The sequence below is a fragment of the Rattus norvegicus genome, chromosome 3, assembly GCF_036323735.1.
Source record: "Rattus norvegicus strain BN/NHsdMcwi chromosome 3, GRCr8, whole genome shotgun sequence".
NCBI lineage: Eukaryota > Metazoa > Chordata > Mammalia > Rodentia > Muridae > Rattus > Rattus norvegicus.
Genome location: NC_086021.1, coordinates 114,786,058 through 114,805,042, shown reverse-complemented (window position 1 = coordinate 114,805,042; position 18,985 = coordinate 114,786,058). Strand labels below are relative to the sequence as shown.

At 39.4% G+C, this 18,985-nt stretch overlaps 1 non-coding gene across 1 annotated transcript; it reads left to right on the top strand.

The window, feature by feature from the left end:
* Positions 1–9,512: 9,512 nt before the first annotated feature.
* LOC120102064 (small nucleolar RNA SNORA17) lies at positions 9,513–9,639 on the top strand. The gene has a single exon (XR_005503096.1). It is a non-coding gene; the product is annotated as a small nucleolar RNA SNORA17 (small nucleolar RNA).
* Positions 9,640–18,985: the final 9,346 nt, after the last annotated feature.

The window sequence follows — 18,985 nt, the reverse complement described above, 5'->3', positions numbered from 1 at the left end:
TATATTTAGGAGTGAATCACATAGTTTTCACTAACATTGGTTTGTTCCCTTGAGAGCTCTGCATTCTGTTTAGGCTACTGCATTGGACTGGTTTGGCTAGAAATCAAAAACTGTGAAGGACTGTTCTAGGTTAAAAAAAATGGGGTTCACTTAATTTAAAAACTTTTATGTATCTCTTTGAATCTACCTTTTATTTTCTCTATATTTGTGTAATAAAAGCATTTTCCTCACATGCATGCTGCACAATCCTTAAGAAAAGGAGAAAGGTCAGATTGAGGTGGCTTATGAGTAAGAAAATGGCACCAGATGTTCAAGCTGCTCCCAGCCAGAATGACAAGTTGTGACTTAATTTAATTTAGTATTGATATTTTATGTAGTTTTAATTTTATTAATTGCATTTTACCTATAAATTTTATATTTTAATTAATAATGTATTTGATTTAAATACATTATTAACTCATTTTATTCATGGGTCCATAGGGTTTGGCGAGCAAAAGAGTGTATTGAATTTGAGCTTTCCTATGATTTTTGTGGTATGTTCATGGACAGAGATCATGAGATCAGTATGTGGTGTGGATGTGTGATTTCAAATATGAATATATACAACTAATTATCAGAAGCCCGATACTCTTCTGAACCTCACGTTCTAATATCCTCTCTGACACCTACCTGTGAACATCTTATAAAACGAAAACTAACTTAATTGAGTTTGAAATGCTTGCCTACGATAGCTGATTCCTGTATTTTAGCACCTAATGATCAGCCTTATGTTAGTCAGTAAACAATGCTTAAAGATTTTGCTACGTGGAGCAGGAAGCAGTGCTAATAGAGCCGAAAATGGCTGCAAGGAACTTGCAGCAAGGAAGAGAAAGATCAAGAATCACATTGCTAAGTATTGTCTATTCTCTTGAATAAACAATAGCGATAATTCTTGGTAAACGCCAGTGTTTCATGGGATTGCACTATAATTCCTTCCATTTTTATTTCTTTTTGTTTGTTTGTTTGTTTTAAGGAGGTAAATACTATCTTGTGGGTTTTAAATGTCAAGAAAGTTGCTCGCCACTAGCTGGTTATCATTTTGGACCACGGGGAGGCTGGTGGTCTTCCTCTCTGTTCACCTACCTCTGCTGGAATGCTGCTGAGCTCAGCGCAGTGCCCTTCTGCATTCCCTGTGTGACACTGCCCTGGAACGACGAAACTGGACAAGGGAAAGGGCAAAGGGCAGCAAAAAGGAAGAAAGGTCCTGGAAGGATGAATTGGAAAGGCAGGAGAATGGGAATTGAGATCTGTGTTCCACTAAGGTCTGGGCCACTGAATATCTGCAACTCTATCCTTAGTGTTCCTGTTCAGAGGAGAACATGATTGATTTTCCTCAGTTTTCAAAAAAAAAAAACAATAAAAAAAAAACCAAATGGCATGGCAGGCAAAGTGCTAGACAGAGTGAAGTTGGAACTCTTGGGGCTTTTGGATAAATTAGAAAGCTCCAGGTTCAGTGAGAGCCTATTATAAGTGAATGAATGAATGAAGTAATGAAGTAGTGAATGAATGAATGTATGAATAAATAAATAAAACAAAGGAAAAATATTTAATGGAAAATAAAATACCTGCTCAATTCTTCACAGGTCACCTTGGGGGAATGTGAGATCTGTTTGATTAGGATATGCTTCTAACCCTGACAGATGTTTTGAAATGCTTGCAGAAAAGCCATTCTAAGAGCTTTCCTGGTGCAAAATCACAAAACTCAACACACTCCAGGAAGGCAGAGTCTCTTAAGAAGTGCTTCCTAAAGTCATCTACTCACTGTATGGTCTCTGAAAGGTGGGTGGCATCTAATAACTGAAAGCATCCAGAAACACACACAAATACACACTCACAAACACACACACAAACACACACATACATATACACGCATACACATGCTCACAAACACACACACACATACACATACACACACACACACACACTAGGTGGCTGGTGTGGTCAGTAATCTGTGAGTATACTGTTCTTCCCCTTTCACAGGGGCAGGTCTTGAGTTAAAAGCAGCTCTATCGGCAAGCATGTCTGAAAATCATGTTACAATGTGCTGAGAAAGAAAAGGAGGAGCAACAGCATCCGTGTGCTCAAGGTCTGCTGTGTAACCTAAGCAACTGCACGTTAGCTGAGATCAATGGAACATATGGGGCAGACTGCACCTCCCCCAACTCAGTGGGCCAGTGAGACAGGAGTTTGTGTTGTTCACAGAAAAATAAAAGGGGGCATTTCTTTCATTCAGATAACTTTCTGTCAAGAATGTACTTAGAGTAATAGTTTCTCCCCACTTTTTTTTTAAAAAAAGATTTATTTATTTCATGTATGTGGGTTCATTGTCACTGTCTTCAGACACCAGAGGAGGGCATTGGATCCCCATGACAGATGGTTGTGAGCCACCATGTGGTTGCTGGGAATTGAACTTGGTATCTCTGGAAGAGCAGTCAGTGCTCTTAACCACTGAGCCATCTCTCCAGCCCTCATTTCTCCTCACTTTATGGTCCTGTTGCCCCTAAGTTTAGGCTTCTAAAGTCAGTGTGCTTATGAAGACAGACTCATGGGCCCAGCCAGCTTGTAGGATATTTGATCATCTTGCCAACCCTGAGTTGTGTTATTTACTGAAAAAGAAATCTGCTAATAGCTGTGTTGTGGCTCAGCCCTTTGTGCATATGAAGGCAAAGCTGGTTTGTAGAAGGAAGCACTTATATATGAAAGTAGTGGATGACTGAGTGGCAGACAAAGTGATGAATCACACAAAGATTTGATAGACTACGAAATAACCAACTCTCATAAGAAGAGAGAGGAAAGGAAACTAAGAAAGCACAGAGAGAGAAAAGGGAGAAGAGAGGAAAGCTTGGCCAGGAGAGGCTTAAGGAGATATGTTGAAGGAGAACAAGCTAGATACAGGTGAATATACAATTAACCAGAGAGTGAGAAGGAGACAGAAGATTAGAACATATTGCCCAAAATGGTATGAGGTCAAGGAGAGCAATTCAGGAGAGGACGAAAGAAACCAGATTGAATCAGTATGTGTGGAGGAGAAGAGTTTGAGTCAGAGCAGTTAAGTTGACATGCAAGCCAAAGTACGGAAAGGAAGCGAAAGTACAGAAAGATTATTAAGCAATAAGTCTCAGAAGCTGAATGCATTCTAGGCCTACATCACATTATGTGGAGATAGAAGCTTCTAGGACTAGGACTAGGTTAGCAGACTGAGGCAGTGAGCCTTGGAGGTGACCGTTACCTCAGGAGAATAAAAATAACCTCCAAAGAGACCTGGAAGCAGCACACACTGATTCTTCTCTTGTTTTAAATCCCATCCATCATATACTCCTCTGCGTCAGCCAGGACACCAGGGCACTGGTCTGTCTTATGCCTCGGATGAGGAGGGAAGGAAAGAGGCAGCCCCACTGTGCCTTGTGTCCCACAGGCTCCAGAGCACTCTTCACAGCACTGCTGAGCTTAGCTTACAGTTGAGGGAGCTCAACAACAGCACACTGGGGGCTTCAGTCCATTTCTCCTGGTGCCAAAGAAGACATTGTTCTTGCTATCATATTCTTTCTCGCCCATAACATGAAAAGGAATTTTTACATTTTACCCCCTTCTCTCTTTCCCATGTTTTCTTTCCTTCTCACTCAGCTTTGTCAAAATTAGTGTAGTCTTCAACGGCTCAACACATCATTATGTACTTTGACACAGAAGACATAATTAGCCCATGTCTACTCATCTCATGCTTAGGTTCTACACTGCATAGTGGGGCATTCGTATGTCTTAGCTTTATATTCCATTATTTTTCTAGATCCTCTTCTTTTAAATAGTGCAGTGATTAGAGATCACATAGACTCTGCAGATATGTTTCTTTGATGAAGTATTCAGAAGATACTCTGCTTGTTGAAAACGGATTCATGTTTTGTACATTGTTGGGTTATCTGTATCTTGGGCTCCTCTGCCTGCCTGCCTACCTTCTGTTCTTCCTTCCTCCCTCTCTCCTTTCCTCCCTTGGCTTCTTCATTCCTTTCTTCATTTCTTGATTAATTCCATTGTTCTTTCCTTCCTTTTTGAGATAGGGTCTCATCCTGTAGCCCAAGCTCCTTCCCAACTCAGCCTACATCAGCCCCCTAGGGGCTGGGATTACATAGATCAGCACTACATCTCACTTCATTTTTGAAATTATTTGGTTTTCTGTAACTTCGATAGAAATTTGCAGAGAAAAAAACATGGTTAAAACATAATAAAAGATCGATTATGAGGAAGGTTTGGCATTAGGTGATACTTGAAAGGTAAAGCAAAAAGATCACAGCAAGTCTGAGGCCAGCTAGCATCACTTTTTAAAGCTTTCAGCTCAAATTTCAAGAGAGAGAAAAAAGTTGCAAGTCAAAGTTGTGCAAAAGTTATATCATGATCCAAACATGTAAAAGATGCATGGGAAGAAATGTACTCCAGATTTTAATAAGACTATGTCTCTGGATAGTAACATGGAGAAGGTATGTTTCGATCTCTCTATCTTTCATTTAAAAACTATCATCATTTTGTAGCTTGTAGTTTTCACTAACCTGCTTTAAGCTCCTGGAATGGCAGTGCTACCAGCCCCCACGCAGGCTTCCTAGGATCTAAGATCCGAGGATGAAAAATAACACCACGGAGACAGAGAGAGAGAGAGAGAGAGAGAGAGAGAGAGAGAGAGAGAGAGAGAGGCACTCAGGGGCCACTTAATCTTAAAATGCCTTTGCTATCTCAATGTTTGGGCACTCCTGAACCTTCCCTGCCACCCCAGTCATAATCTCCTTATCATATAGAGTGGTCATTGGCCACTCCAACCAAAAAAAAATCACACGGCTGGTTGGCTTTATCTCTTGCAGCTCCTACCACCTTCTCCTCCCCAGTTCTACTGATCCCCTCTCTCCTCTATGTTTGCTAGCTTGCCTGCAGGGGACCAGGAATTACCACCTAGCCTATTCCATACAGCTCATTGGTCACCAGCCTCTTTATTGATGGATCAAGAACCAATTAAGGGAATAAAACCTTAGCAGCAGAACCACTCACTATTGTTTTTTTAAATGGGATTTTTGAAAACTAGAAGGGAATGCTCACTGGCACGAGGTCCTATATTAGTTATTTGGACTGGGTAAGAAGAGCAGGCTTGGGCTGAAGAGATGGCTCAGCCGTTAAAAGTCAGGCTCACAACCAAAAATATAAGAAGAGCAGAGCTTGGCAAGGAAGTGTCATTTCCATTAGTGAGTAAGACCTTAAGCGAGTCTTCTATCCGCAACCTTCTTATCTAGAGGTAGAGCCTGACAGCGAAGAAATTTCAGTGAATAGTTATCATTAGGAGAGCAGAAAGCTGTGACAGGAAAATCAGGTTACAGAGCATGATTGGGCAAGTAGCTTCTAGGGAGGACTTACTGGGTCAAAACCTAGAATCATTAGAACCATGGTCCACACAGCACAGACAACTTAGGTTTCTTTTCATATCCACTCACTTCTTGAAAACCCCATTCTGCAGTCACCAGATATTATCATGCATATTGACAGCTCACAATAAATTATTGAAGTTGTTTTAATTAGCTTTTTTAATTGCCATAATTTGGAAGCCTTTGAAACTAGAGTGCACATGTTACACAATGTTCTTTCTGAAACTCGCAGTAAGTTTAATCAAGTGCAGCAGTCGAATCTCTGCATAGAATCCTGCTCAATGATTTCTCTTCACCTGCCAACTTTACCTTAGTTGAAAACCTGCTTGGAAAATCATCATGAAAAAAAAGAGGGACAGACTGCACTCAAACCCTCAAGAACTACCTGATCAGAGCTAACAAAACTGGGGGAACTGCATAATCATGAATTGTTCTGTGCTGTGGTGTTAATATGAAAATAGGTGGAAGCTGATGTCGTGAGTGTGTTTTCTTAGAAGGGAGCTAAAGCAGAGGCCGAATGCAAGTAACTCAGGGAATGTGGCTGAGAAGTCACTAGGGAGCATAGTGGGCTAGGGATAGTGTTGAACAAGTCTGTTAAGTCTTCATCTCCATTATTTTGAAGATAGCTAGATTAGAAACATCTTTAACATTTAAAATTCATTGTATAAGACAGTGAGGATCTAAACAGCCTGTTGCAGTGAAGACACTCAGTTCCGTTTAAATGCCTTGAGACAATTCAACATGTGCTAGCACTGCTCTCTGGTTACCTACTTACTAATGCCACTTTATCCTCACTCACATGCTAATGGCACTCTGTGATCAATCCACTTGTACTCACAGCATTCTATTCTCACACACATGTGCTACTGTATGATCAATCATGTGCCAGTGCCACTCTACAGCCCAAATGTGCTCACGCCACTCTGAGATTTGTCATAATGTCATTTGGGAATAAGTTATTCATGTACTTGTGGTGATGTTGGTGAAACAAATCTGTTTTCCAGTCATATAAATTGAAACGCATATGCAGAAAGTATCACTTGCTAATGATAAAAATGACTTGCTGATTCGTGCGCTACTATGCTACACTATTTAAGCATTACTTTAGAATGCACTTCTATCTCTAATTTTTTTAATGAGCTTAACTGTGAAATAGCATGAGACATGTCCTTCAGGAAGTATTCCAGAAACAAGTCTTGTTGTTCTGGGAGACGACAGCCCCAGACATGTCATTGTGCCTAAAGGCCTTCTGAAATGGGAGTTGGAAGGCACTGGAAAGAATTCCCCTGCCTCTACAGTCTTGGTTAGGGGTATGTTATAATATCAGTATTTAACAAAAGTTAAAAAGCAAAAATAAAACTTAAAATCTTTAAAGCTGAGGACTGGGGAGATGGTCCAGTCAGGAACATGGCCTTGTGAGTAGGAGGCCTGGTATTTGATCCCAACAGTCACATAAAAATTTAGGAGTGGTGACACCTGTCTACATTCTTACTGCTGGAGAGGCAGGGCCAGGATGCTTGCGGATAACCGTCCAGCTACACTAGTCTCCTGAGTTCCAGACCAGTGAGGGATCCTGTCTCAAAAAGGAAAAGATGTTCCTGGAGTTACCATATAACTTCCACGGGCTCATGTATACATGTTCATGTGTACAGCCATATGCACATCCACCACCAGACATGAGCATGCTGATTTATATATGGACACACACATAAAAGATGAAAACTAGGAAAAATGTTATACTATAAGGAAATTATAAAAATATCATTTTGTAAAATTGTACAATATTTGTGTTTTAAGCTGTATTGTTATAAAAAAAAGGCTCAAAAAGCCTAATAAAACTCTTCAAAACAAAATTTGTAATGAGTTAAAATTGGTTTACTGAAGAAAGGAATCTTGGTACAAATGTGTATCTTAAGACCACGATGCTTCAAACTTAGAGCAGTGCACCATAAAGCTCTGGTCCCTTTCAGCATCATACTTGCTACCTACATAGAGCCAACTCCCAGTTCCATGAGCTTCAGATACGATGCTTGTATGGTGTATGTGGACAGCTTTATAATATATGTCATGTCTTTAGCATATTGTTCATTTGTTTATATTTCTTTGGATCTGAAAATGATTACTAGCCTATTACAAATGCCTACAGTACTCTCACTACTGAAAGACATTACACAGTCAAGTTGCCCAGAAGGAATAGGCTGCACCATGTACAAACAGACATAATCACCTGATGATGCATTTCCCACAGCACATCCTTTCATTAAATGATATAACTATGCACCTGGGAAGTCATCATCATAACCAAGATAATGAGTGTATCAATCACAAGGCAAAGTTCTTTTGTGCCTCTTTGTAATACCTTTCTTTTACACTAATGCATGTCTTCTTGACTTTTAGCAATGATTGATCTAATTTGGTATACTGTTAAGACTAATTTTCATTTCCCAAATTTTTCAACAAATGCTTTGGAGGAGTTTACTTTCTTTCACACAACATAATTACTTTGCGATTCATTATCATGTTAGCATACTTGAACAGTTAATTCTTCAACTATGACAAAGTTGCCTTACCACATCCAGGACGTTGATGGAATACAAATGTGAAGTTTTACCTACATGTAGACCATAAGAGCTATAATGAGCAGCTTATAAAATGTGCATATTGTTGTAATAGGGACTAAGATGTTAGGGGAGTAGCCAACTCCTTTCTCATTTAATGACTGTCCAGTTAGCTTTAAAGGAGGGATTGGTACTATAAACTAAGAGATGGTGTCTGGATGACTATATAGATGCCATGGCTTAAATGAGAATTAGGTGAAGCTGCCTCATTACTGGGCAAAGCAACTAAGAATAAGGTATGATGGGAGTGCTCGGTCTTAAATAGGTCATATATGTGACATCAACCAGTCCAAGGCATAGGGGCTGTCATGATACCTGGAAAGAAAAGAACATGATATAGCCACTGGACTCATAAACTGGCCATATTTGCGTATACATGCACAAAATCTTCACAAGACTGTACCCTGCAAAAATTTATCATGGAAGTGGGCAAATTCATGAGGGCCTTCCCTCAACGAGTGACTATTGTAAGTTTATGGTGGCCAAATGAAGAGATATCATTTATTTTGGTAGAGTCATCACTTACAAAATTGTGCTCCTGTACATATTTCCTTTCCATGTGTATGCAAGCCACCCTGATTAAACTCCAGGTCACCCACAAAGAAAAACATATTTGAAGAGGGCCTTGTTGAGAAGACAAAGGGTATCAGTAAGAGAAGAAGTAGGATGGGAGAGAGAGAGAGAGAGAGAGAGAGAGAGAGAGAGAGAGAGAGAGAGAGAGAGAGAAATAGGGAGTGGCTTAAAATGACTAAAATTAGCAATTAACTATGTACAAGTATGAAACTGTCAAAGAACACAAGGTAAATTTAAAATAATTTTTTAAAAATATATTTACAGCAGCAGCCTCTTGGTTCAGTCTGACTTCTACTTTCTCCCCATCCTGTCCATATGCTAAAATAATTTTTGCTTGCTAAAATAAACCCTGATTCCTTGCTCACTTAAAAATTTTTTACCTGTTAATGAATATTTGCAATATTTTCTTTATGTAAAAGTAAAGTAACTATTAACATTCATGTATAGGAATATCTGTAGATATAGCTTTTAATTTACTTTCTGTAAACATCATTAAGTAGAATGGATAAACCATAGAGTAAATATTTGTTGAACTGATGGGGAGCAGCTGTTCAACTTTTGAACAAATTTTTATGCAATCTTATTTTCCTCCACATATATGTGCATTTCCACCACTCTGCAAATCCTTACGAATATATCATTTTAGTAATATATTATGGTTTAAATTTCACCTAATACATAGAAGTAGATGGGTGGGTTTATAGGTGGATATAAGGTTGATAGAGCAAACAGACACCCTTCACTAAATATACAACTATTTCAGATCAACAAATTACTCAGTTAGTTATGTGAAATTACTTCAGATCAGTTATATGTCAAGGAGACAACGAAAAAATAGTATTATATTTTAGATAACATGTTAGTGAACTATATAAAAATATATTCTTCTGCTCCTAGAGGCATTGTACGTGTGATGCTATGTCACGTGTGAATCAGTAGATGGCAGAGAGGAGACTATGTCTTCCCTCAGTGTTCTTATCTATAAACATCTGGATGATTAGAAGACTAACGTTCCCTGAAAAAAAGGCAGGCTGAAATTATCAATAGTCCAGGTGGGCTCCTAGGATGGAGAGCAAGCTAAAAACCAGAAGAAGCCCAGATAGGAGTAAGGTCAAGACCGATGATCCTTGTAAGGGGCTGCATGGGCAGGCTAGAGGGGAGGGGTGAATACCTGAAATGACCACTGCTTGGCACCATAATGCATGAGCAGGGCCTAGCATTCCTGAGATGACCCCAGACACTCAGAGACCACAGGCAAATAAGCAAGTACATGATAGAAAAATGGAAGAGAAAGGGAACCAGAAGGTTGTGGGCACAATAAGAAGAGGTAGAATTGAAGATCGAGGGGAGTAACGTCAGCCTGAAGTGATTTTGTAATGATTCTACATGGAACTCTGGTGCTGGATCCTGACCTGTGCTGCCAACTGGAGCCAGGTCTGGGTCTGTGGCTCTGTAGCAGCAGGGGTCTGTTGCCATTAAAGGCCAGGCAGATATCCCTAGTCTCTACTGCCTGGTGGGGAAATGGTGGAGTCTTAGGACTGCCCACCTGAGTTCTGTGGAAAAGCTGGCTCTGGGGCCATGAGAACAAGGGATCTGACTCTGCCACTAGCCAGCTGCAGTACTCCTGAGTGCAGACCCTAGGGAGAGACAGACGCCTCTCCCTCATGCCTCACTATCTGTAGCAGGATTGACCCTAAGAAGAGGAGAGCTGTCCCTGTCCCTCATTTGCTGCAGCACTCAGAAGAGCAGGCCGTGCACCTCACCAGGGCAGAATAATAAAGCTGACCCTGGTGGTGGAGGTATGGTCAAGCAAGCCCTGAGGGCATGACCGTGGGAGAGCTGGCCCCAGCACTTGTTGGTTGTGCAGTGATATGGGTGAGGAAGAGATGTCGCCCCTCACCCTTTGCCACCTACACCAGGCAGGAGTGATGGACCCAGGTCATCAAAGTGGGAGAGGAGGAAAAAAAAAGTGGGAGAGGAGGACTTGACCCTAAATTCCTGGGTTGGCACAGTAGAGCTGTCCCTGGATGTACAGGTTGAGGGTAGTCCTGTCCCAAGTGCACGAGTGGGAGAGCCAGCCATCCCTCTTGTCTGCTGTGAGGTGATGTTCATGAGGGAGACTCCTTCCCATCCCTTTTGCCATAGCTACTGGCAATGGGCAGAAGAGTTGGTCCCACAAGGTCATGAGAGCAGAACTAGCCCTGCACCTTACCCTTCAGCACTCAAAAAAGCAGGCCCTGCACTTCTCCTGGGTAGCACAGTAAGGCTGGCCCAGAAGCTGGCCCTGAGAATGTGAGCACAGGAGCCTTGCCTCTTGTTTGATGTTCAGTGACGTGAAAAGGGAGAGATGATATCATCCCCTCTCTTGTCCCTCTCCATCTATGGCAGGGAGAATTAATCTGGTTCATGAGTGTGGGAGAACGGGCCATGTCCCTCAACAGCTGCAACACTTGGGAGAGTAGTCCCTGCACCTTACCTGGGCAGCATGATAGAGTTGACCCTGGTTGTGAGAATCGCTGCTGGGCTGATCCTGAGGCCACCAATAAAAGTGCCAATAGATTGATCAGTTCAGATACCTCTCAGGCCTAGATACAGGTTTTTTTTTTTTTTTTTTTTTTGGTTCTTTTCTTCGGAGCTGGGGACCGAACCCAGGGCCTTGCGCTTCCTAGGTAAGCGCTCTACCACTGAGCTAAATCCCCAGCCCTAGATACTGGGTTTTAAATTGGCCCATTGCAACATGTACTTCATCAATGAATTGCTGATGTATATGATCCTGCAGATCCAAAAGTAAAGGATCTCCATGACACAAGGCAAAAACAGGGTATCCAAGAGGAGTTCCAGTGATGTTTCAGGATTGATGGAGTAGTAGAAGACAGAAACCTTGTACCAGACCAAGGAGTCATTGCAATGAATATTTGTAAGCAAAGAAGTGTGGACAAAAGGGAATACTGTGGATCACCCTGTGACACACCACAGCTTCCACAAGGAGACTGTTTTTCTCTGTTGAAGGGAATGTTACAAGGGTGGAAGGCAGGTACAAGGAGAGGGAAGATAAATGTGATTGGGGTGCATGATGTGAAATTACAAAGGTAAGAAAACAAGATATGTTCTGTATTCTGTTGATTTTACTTTTATTTATTTGTTTTTGAATTTTTGGTACAGCAGTCCCATCCTGCCTTTCTAATTAAAACTTGATTTACTTCTTGATGCAAGGTAATATCAGTTTTGCAACTGCTTGTTTCCCCTTATGTTTCTTAGTTATCCCAGGTCCTTTGTTTCCCCATAATAAACACATTTCTATTTCCACAAAAATAGGTTACTTTGTGTTTGCTTCAGATAGTACTGGAGCCCTCTTTAAGTTAAAAATACCGACTCTCTCGACTCCTGAATCATTTTTCGGTTTTTAAATTACATTCAAGGATGTTTAAGAGGCCTACAGGCATTATGTGACTTCTGTACACTTTTGCCTAACTAGTTCACCTTTGTTGCTGCAATGATTGGTGATTTCTTTCATTTATATGTGTGTATTGTTAGTACACAGAAATTCAATTAATCAGTACAAAGCAATTCATCTTGTGTCCTGCCACTTTGTTTAACCCGTTTTTTAGTTTTAATTGATTTTATTGTAAGTTACATCTAATCTTCTACACAGGCAATCATACAAAAGAAAATTTTGCATAACAAAAGTCTTTTTATATTTTTCATATTGCAGGAAGAACTTACAATTCAATATTGAGTAGAACTCACTGAAGGATGTCTGTCTATTATTCCTATCCAGAAGAGGAAAGAATTCAGTCCCTCAACATAAGGTTCATAAGTCTTTTGTGAGTGGTCTTTGTGTGCCAAAGAAGTTATTTTCTAGTTATTTTTCCAAGAACTACAAAAGAATACATACTGGGTTTGTTGAATACTGTTGTGCCAATTGAATGTAATACGATTTTCTCTAGATATTTTCTAATACAGTAATTGCATTGATTAACTTTGATAGCTATCCTAACCTTGTATTTCATATACAAAGACCAATTGACAATGATGATACTTTAACTATAAAATTGATTTTTTGAATAGAGCAATTGCAATAGTATGTCTATTTTTTTTACTGAGCCTCAATTGTTCAAGCCTTTTAAAGAAATTACTACTTAATCTTTGTCAAGTGGATTGGCACGAAATTATCTGTAGTTTCTTTGTATTTTTTCAATAACATAGCAAATAAAGATGACAAACTAAAGGAAATTGCAAAACTAGAGACCACATTTTCCCTACAGGCAAATTCTTCCAGAACATCTTCTACAATTGTAGTACAGCCTTGTCCTCAGTAGCCTTGGAGGCCATTTTAGGTGTACTCTTCCTCGTGGTTAACTTTGAGTCACAGCTGCACTTGCTCTGATAATACCAGAAAGGTAAACAGACTCTTTGTCCATCCTTATGTAGTCAAGGTGGTGGTAGCCATCTAGGGGATTGGCACATTCATATATGGACAAAGAACTGAATGTATGGGTAAGACCAAGATGGACCCTCGGAGAAAGAAAAAAAAAAAGCTCGATATTTTCAGGAAGGGAGAATCCATAAGACTTCATGTCCACTAACTGAACTCTCATAGTGTTTTTTTATAAAGTTTCTAGTCCTCCTATCTCCCCCACAGGTCCTGTTTATACAACGGTACCATGCCTTCCAGTAGTTTCTCCATACTTTCTTCTAGGGAAAAATCAGTAGCCATCTTGGAGCCTGCTTTTAATTTTCTATCTACCTATGCTTCTCTAATTCACTCTCAGTTAGGATTTAAATTACAGGAAAAAAGTGGATGGATGGATGCTGTTTTAAAGTTCATTAAAGTCCAGACACTACCTTCTGGTCAAAAGAATACAATATAAGTTTTACCTTTGTTTCAGTTGGAGACCTAATATTTTAAGTTAATCAAAACTTTCATGCTATTCTTTTTTCTCATAAGAGTTCATTCAGATGGGCCAATCATGAGTCTGGAACCTTCATCTGTCCAAGCAAACATGAATTTCCGGAAGAGATACAAAAGAAAGGAAAGGACTAAATAAACACTCAAGAAGAGAGCGTGGTATCCTATCCAAAACCCTTCCTCCGGTGCGGAAGGATGCAGAGCTGACTTCAGGTTCCTCATTTTCTGTCTCATTTTCTTTTAAACATCGTTCAATCCCTAGGCATGCTTTTCTTGACACTCTGAGCTTTCTCAAGCAGGGTCTGATGCTCTTCGACCCACTGTTTGCCCCCATGTGGTTGATTGTGTACTGGGTGGTCGGTTCATAACCTTCATTGCTGAACTTCTAATCTACCTCAGACAGCACATTTTCTCTCTTCCTCCCTCCTTCTTCTCCATCTCTCTTCTCCTGGCACCTACCAACATTGCAACTTGCCTGTCCTCTTGTTTTACTTTCAAACTCCACAGAGTTGTCCTTGAACTTCCTCCATGTTCATTTCTAAATTCTTGTATATTAATGAGACTAAGAGTACAAAACAGAACAATTTGCCTCCTACCACAAGGCAACTGGAAGACACCATAAAGACCCTGGAGAGGCACAGCAGGTGACTACACTCTAGGACCTTAGGTAAGAATTTGGGCTTGAATCACCTTCCTAATTGGTGTTTCCTGAGTGCTAAACCTCAGATTAGGTTGGTACTGCCTCAGACCATTAGGTCTATGGGAAGTGGAGTTTCTGATGGAGATTGACCTTGTATGCTTTCTGTCACTATGATAAATGCCATAGCCAAAAGCGACTTGGAGAGGAAGATGATTATTTTAATTCTCATCAAGGGAACTGAGAGAGAAGGCTGAAGGCAGGAACCAGGAAGTAGAAACTGAAACGTAGGCTAGAGAAGGATGCTGGTTCCTGGCTCACTACAGATGCTCCCACCATTGCTTCACTCAGCTCATGTAGTTAGCCTCCCCTTAGCCCAGATTAAATTACAGCTTCATTACAGCTCACTGCACTGTATATATTTCAATCTTCTTGACCCTCTCAGTATGTTTATTCCATTCCACTATTACAGTCCTGGCCAAAGCAACATTATCTCTTCAAAATTTCCATCAGTATAGCTAACTGTAGCAGGAGAAAAATATATTAACACAAAATCTAAAATCAGTATCATAAACCTCCAACATCCCTTCTATTGATGATAATCAATCAGGCCTTCAATTTCCATAGTTTCACATAGTGAAGTGCCACTCAGAAGCCAGAAGTTCAGGTTGTAATCCACAGAAAAGCAAACCTAGACAGAGATGAGTAAGCCATCAACTTGACTTTAGCATCTAAGTGTACCAGATAAAGCCCTTGTTTATTCACCCTCTAAGGATCAAACAAGGCTGTGAACTTTTTCTTCCCTAAAATATCATTGGCTCTCAGAAATATACCTTGTGAGAGCTGTAGTATCCTCGGCATCTTTTTAATCTTTTAAGGAAGATTCAGTACATTTTTAAATCTGGACTTGAACTCACTATGTAGCTCAGGACCCCTGAACCTGTCTACTAGTTGGGAATAACATGCCTGTACCACAAGGCTTCACTTTCAGACCCACTCTGTATGGTAAATTTACCCAATCACTATTTTCCTGCATTCTCAAATCAGGAACCAAACAATGGGTGGCTTCTACTCCCCAGAGACTGCTGACAATATTAAAACTGCACCTGCTTCTTTGCCTTGTCTATTCTTTCCAATGGAATCCAGAATAAAGAATCAAGATCATATTTTCCTCTACCTATCCCTGCCTGCTGACTGCCTTCCTCTGTTTTCCAATGTGGCCTGTTCTATGTTAAGGCACACCCCTCCTCAATAGATTGGTAAATGTGTTATGCCATCTTTCCAATGCCATGTGGTTCTTAAATCTGTTGTTTTTGTCAGACTTGGATATTATTCATTCTCTGATACATTTTAAAAATCACAGCAATGCTCCAACTGTAACCATGTATAGTTGAATTTCTATAGCAAAAACCGCTCTTAGAGGTATATGAACACATTCAAGGTTACATGATTATTAAACAGCAGATATAAATCAAATCATAAGTTCATTGCCTGCAAAAAATAGTGTTCTTAGTAATCACTACATCTTCTAGGAATCTCTTAATCACAACTCCCCAACCCCCAAGAGATATGTTCAATAAGATATTGCTTGGATTTTATCCATTTTTAATATTTCCTTATAATACTTACAAAATCCATTCCTTTCTGGGTTCAAGAGCTGAGAAACATTATGAAAAATATTAAAGGACTACTACAAAACAGCCTACATGTATTTCTAAGTGGAAGTTTAAGAGAAGCAAATTTAGAACCTCAGGCAATGGCTCCGTTGTTAAGCATCCACTATGCAAACATGAGGAAAAGACTTTGGATTCACAGCATATGGGGGTATTACCAGGTGCTTCTCTGTGCCTCTACCTCTCTGTAAAATGGGGGGCTTTTAACAAGACTAGATGGATAGAAGAACTTTATTCAGGCTTAATGACAAACTCTCAAACTATATGCTGAACAGCAACTGAGAAAGACACTGTACATCAACCTCAGAATCTGCGAGCACTTGCACTCATGCAAGTGTACATTCCCACTCACATGTGCACACATAAACAGATATAAGTGCGCACACAAGCAGGAACACACACACACACACACACACACACACACACACACAATGGAGTAAATAGTTAAGCATAATTTGAAGAAAAGTCAATTCATCTGTAAGTGTAGACATTGCTGATGAAGCAAGCCACTCACTCTGGAGGAGCTGTAGACCATAGCCACTGTTTTACTGCAAAAGCCATGTTGTCCAGGGGAAATGAGGAAGGGATAGGGGATTCCCTGTTCTCTGGTATTCTAAAGACACTTATCTCCGCGGTGAACTTATTTTCTCGTTCTAATTTGAATGGTGCCACTAGGTGGCAGTAAAAGAAAATAATATCTATTATTGCAGCTTTCACTGGATCCTTTTTATAAGAATGCATGCAGATTTTAGTGGCAAAGGGAGGAAGAAGGGAGAAAGAACTCTGAGAGGGAAGATTGGGGGAGTGGCAACCTTCAGGAAGTAAATAAATAATCAATTAACAAAATAAAATGCATATAATTTTGGAGAATTATATTTTGACGTTTTCTCCACATAAAACAAACCAACCAAACCAACCAACAAAACAAACAAACAAACAAACACCCGCTAAAGCTCAGTCTGAATTTCAAAATCATGGAATAAGCTAAAGATCACATCAGCATGTTGCTATCCTAACAAAATATCAAGTGAGAAAAAATTGTGTTAACATTTCTTCCCATTAAATACTTAATCAAAATGTCTCATTTTATAAATTATTTAGTCATGAAATGTATTAATTCTGTGAATGCCAGATACAGAAATTTAATTTACATCTCTCTATGTCCACTTGGATAACTAATAAATATCTTAAGTTTAAACCCACCAAAACATAACTCAATTTCCTTTTCTAAACCTTATGGTTCAAAAGGTCTTTGCATCTTTAGAATAAACAATATTTCTCATATTGCACACTACAAATATCTATGAAACACCATCCATTTCCTTTTACTTCTTCTTGATAATAAACCAAGCCTACGGAAGTACTTTGACTGCACCTCTAGAAGACATTGAGAAGAATTTCATTTATTTCCCTATTTCCTGCTCTCACCACTGTCCAACCTATTATTGTCTTTAACTGGCAAATTTCTTCATTTACAGTCCTTCCTTCTCTGTCCCTCTATAACTAATATTCTGTATGTTCACCAGAGTTACATTTTGGGCTATGATCTATGTAATATAACTTATGTGTTTAAAATCCTCCAGAAAATCATTATGGCTCATAAAGAATTCAAAATCATTAACTGTTATCCCAATCTATTCATAACCCAGAGATAACCAGCTTCTCTAATAAATCATACCATCTTCTCTTCCTCTGCTTCATCATAACTGAAGACCTCTTGTTCCTCACACCAATGTGCCAATCATTACTGCTTTGGATTTATCTCCACCTCCATTCACAATGCTCTAGTTCTACTTATAACTGGCCTTTCTTACACTTTAGGTTCAGTTCATCAAATGCCTATCCCATCAGGGACTCTACCATTCTATGGTTGGTTTCTATCATCTCGATGTTCTATGTTTCAGTTTTACCACTCCAGTGTATCTTGTTTATTTATATATGTACGTACTATTATCTTTCCTCACTAGGCTATGTCAAATGGTCCAGGAATATGCCAGCTACTTCTTATAGAAGTTATATGTCAAATGAAGTATGGAAAGCATTGTACCTTCCTTTAATCATTGAAAGGGTTCACAACATCTCTCTGAAAAACAAGATATTGTTAATGATATCTAGTTTTAGTTTAGTTCATTAATCAAGAAAATACATGCTCCCCATGCATAGAAATTGACACACACCATCCTAATTTGAAGGGCACTAGGGACTACCTGTAGGGTGTTAAAACAAAGAGTGGCCTCATGTAGATATATTTTAAATTATCTTGTGAATGCATGGACTATGGACTGTTGGGGTCAAATCTAAGCAAGTGACTTGTGATGTCTCCTTATGGAGATTTTGTTTCTGATCCCTTCACAAGGACAACAAACAATATTTGAGTCCATAGACTTTTAAACTAGATATTATAAATTTTATATTATATTGATCCTTTAAGTGTGTATGTGTAATTAAAGTCTCAGTGATATTTTCTGCAATACCATAGACAATAGGGCAAGAAAACATGAAGACTAGTGACAAAGACGAGATGTTACTACAGTTTGTTCTGGGAGAGTTCTTCATGCCTAGCCTTATGTACCTGGCAGCTGTCTACTAAAGCAGCTTGTAGCCTTGAAACTTTTATTAGATTCTTGTGGCTATTATAACAAGTTCTAGAAATCAGGATTCTAGATTCAGTTTCAAATAATTAAAGGTGTTATAAAAGCTGAGTAATCCAAATCTATGGAGTGCTATACATTTGTTTCATTAATTTCTGTTTATAGCAGCCATTTATATTTTCTGTTGGGTTCTACAGTGTATCTGCCAGTCTACCCCTTCCAGTTTCAGAGCTGAGTCACTTCTCTAAACCCAATTCATCCAGTTTCTCTCTTAAGGGGAATCAGTGCTTTGTACTGGGCCAAACAGAAGATATAGGAAAATCTCTTTAAGCCACAAACCTTAAACAACTCTTCAAATTTCTCTTAAACACATAAGGAAATTTCAAAGTTATAGGTATTAATAGGTAGAAATATGGATAGAAAGGAGGAATTTATTCACATAATAGAGAATTTATGGACCATTAATATTACTCACAATTAGCTGATATTGACAGCATAGCTGATATTATAAATCAACAATAAATGTGTTTGGAAAGTATTAAACACATA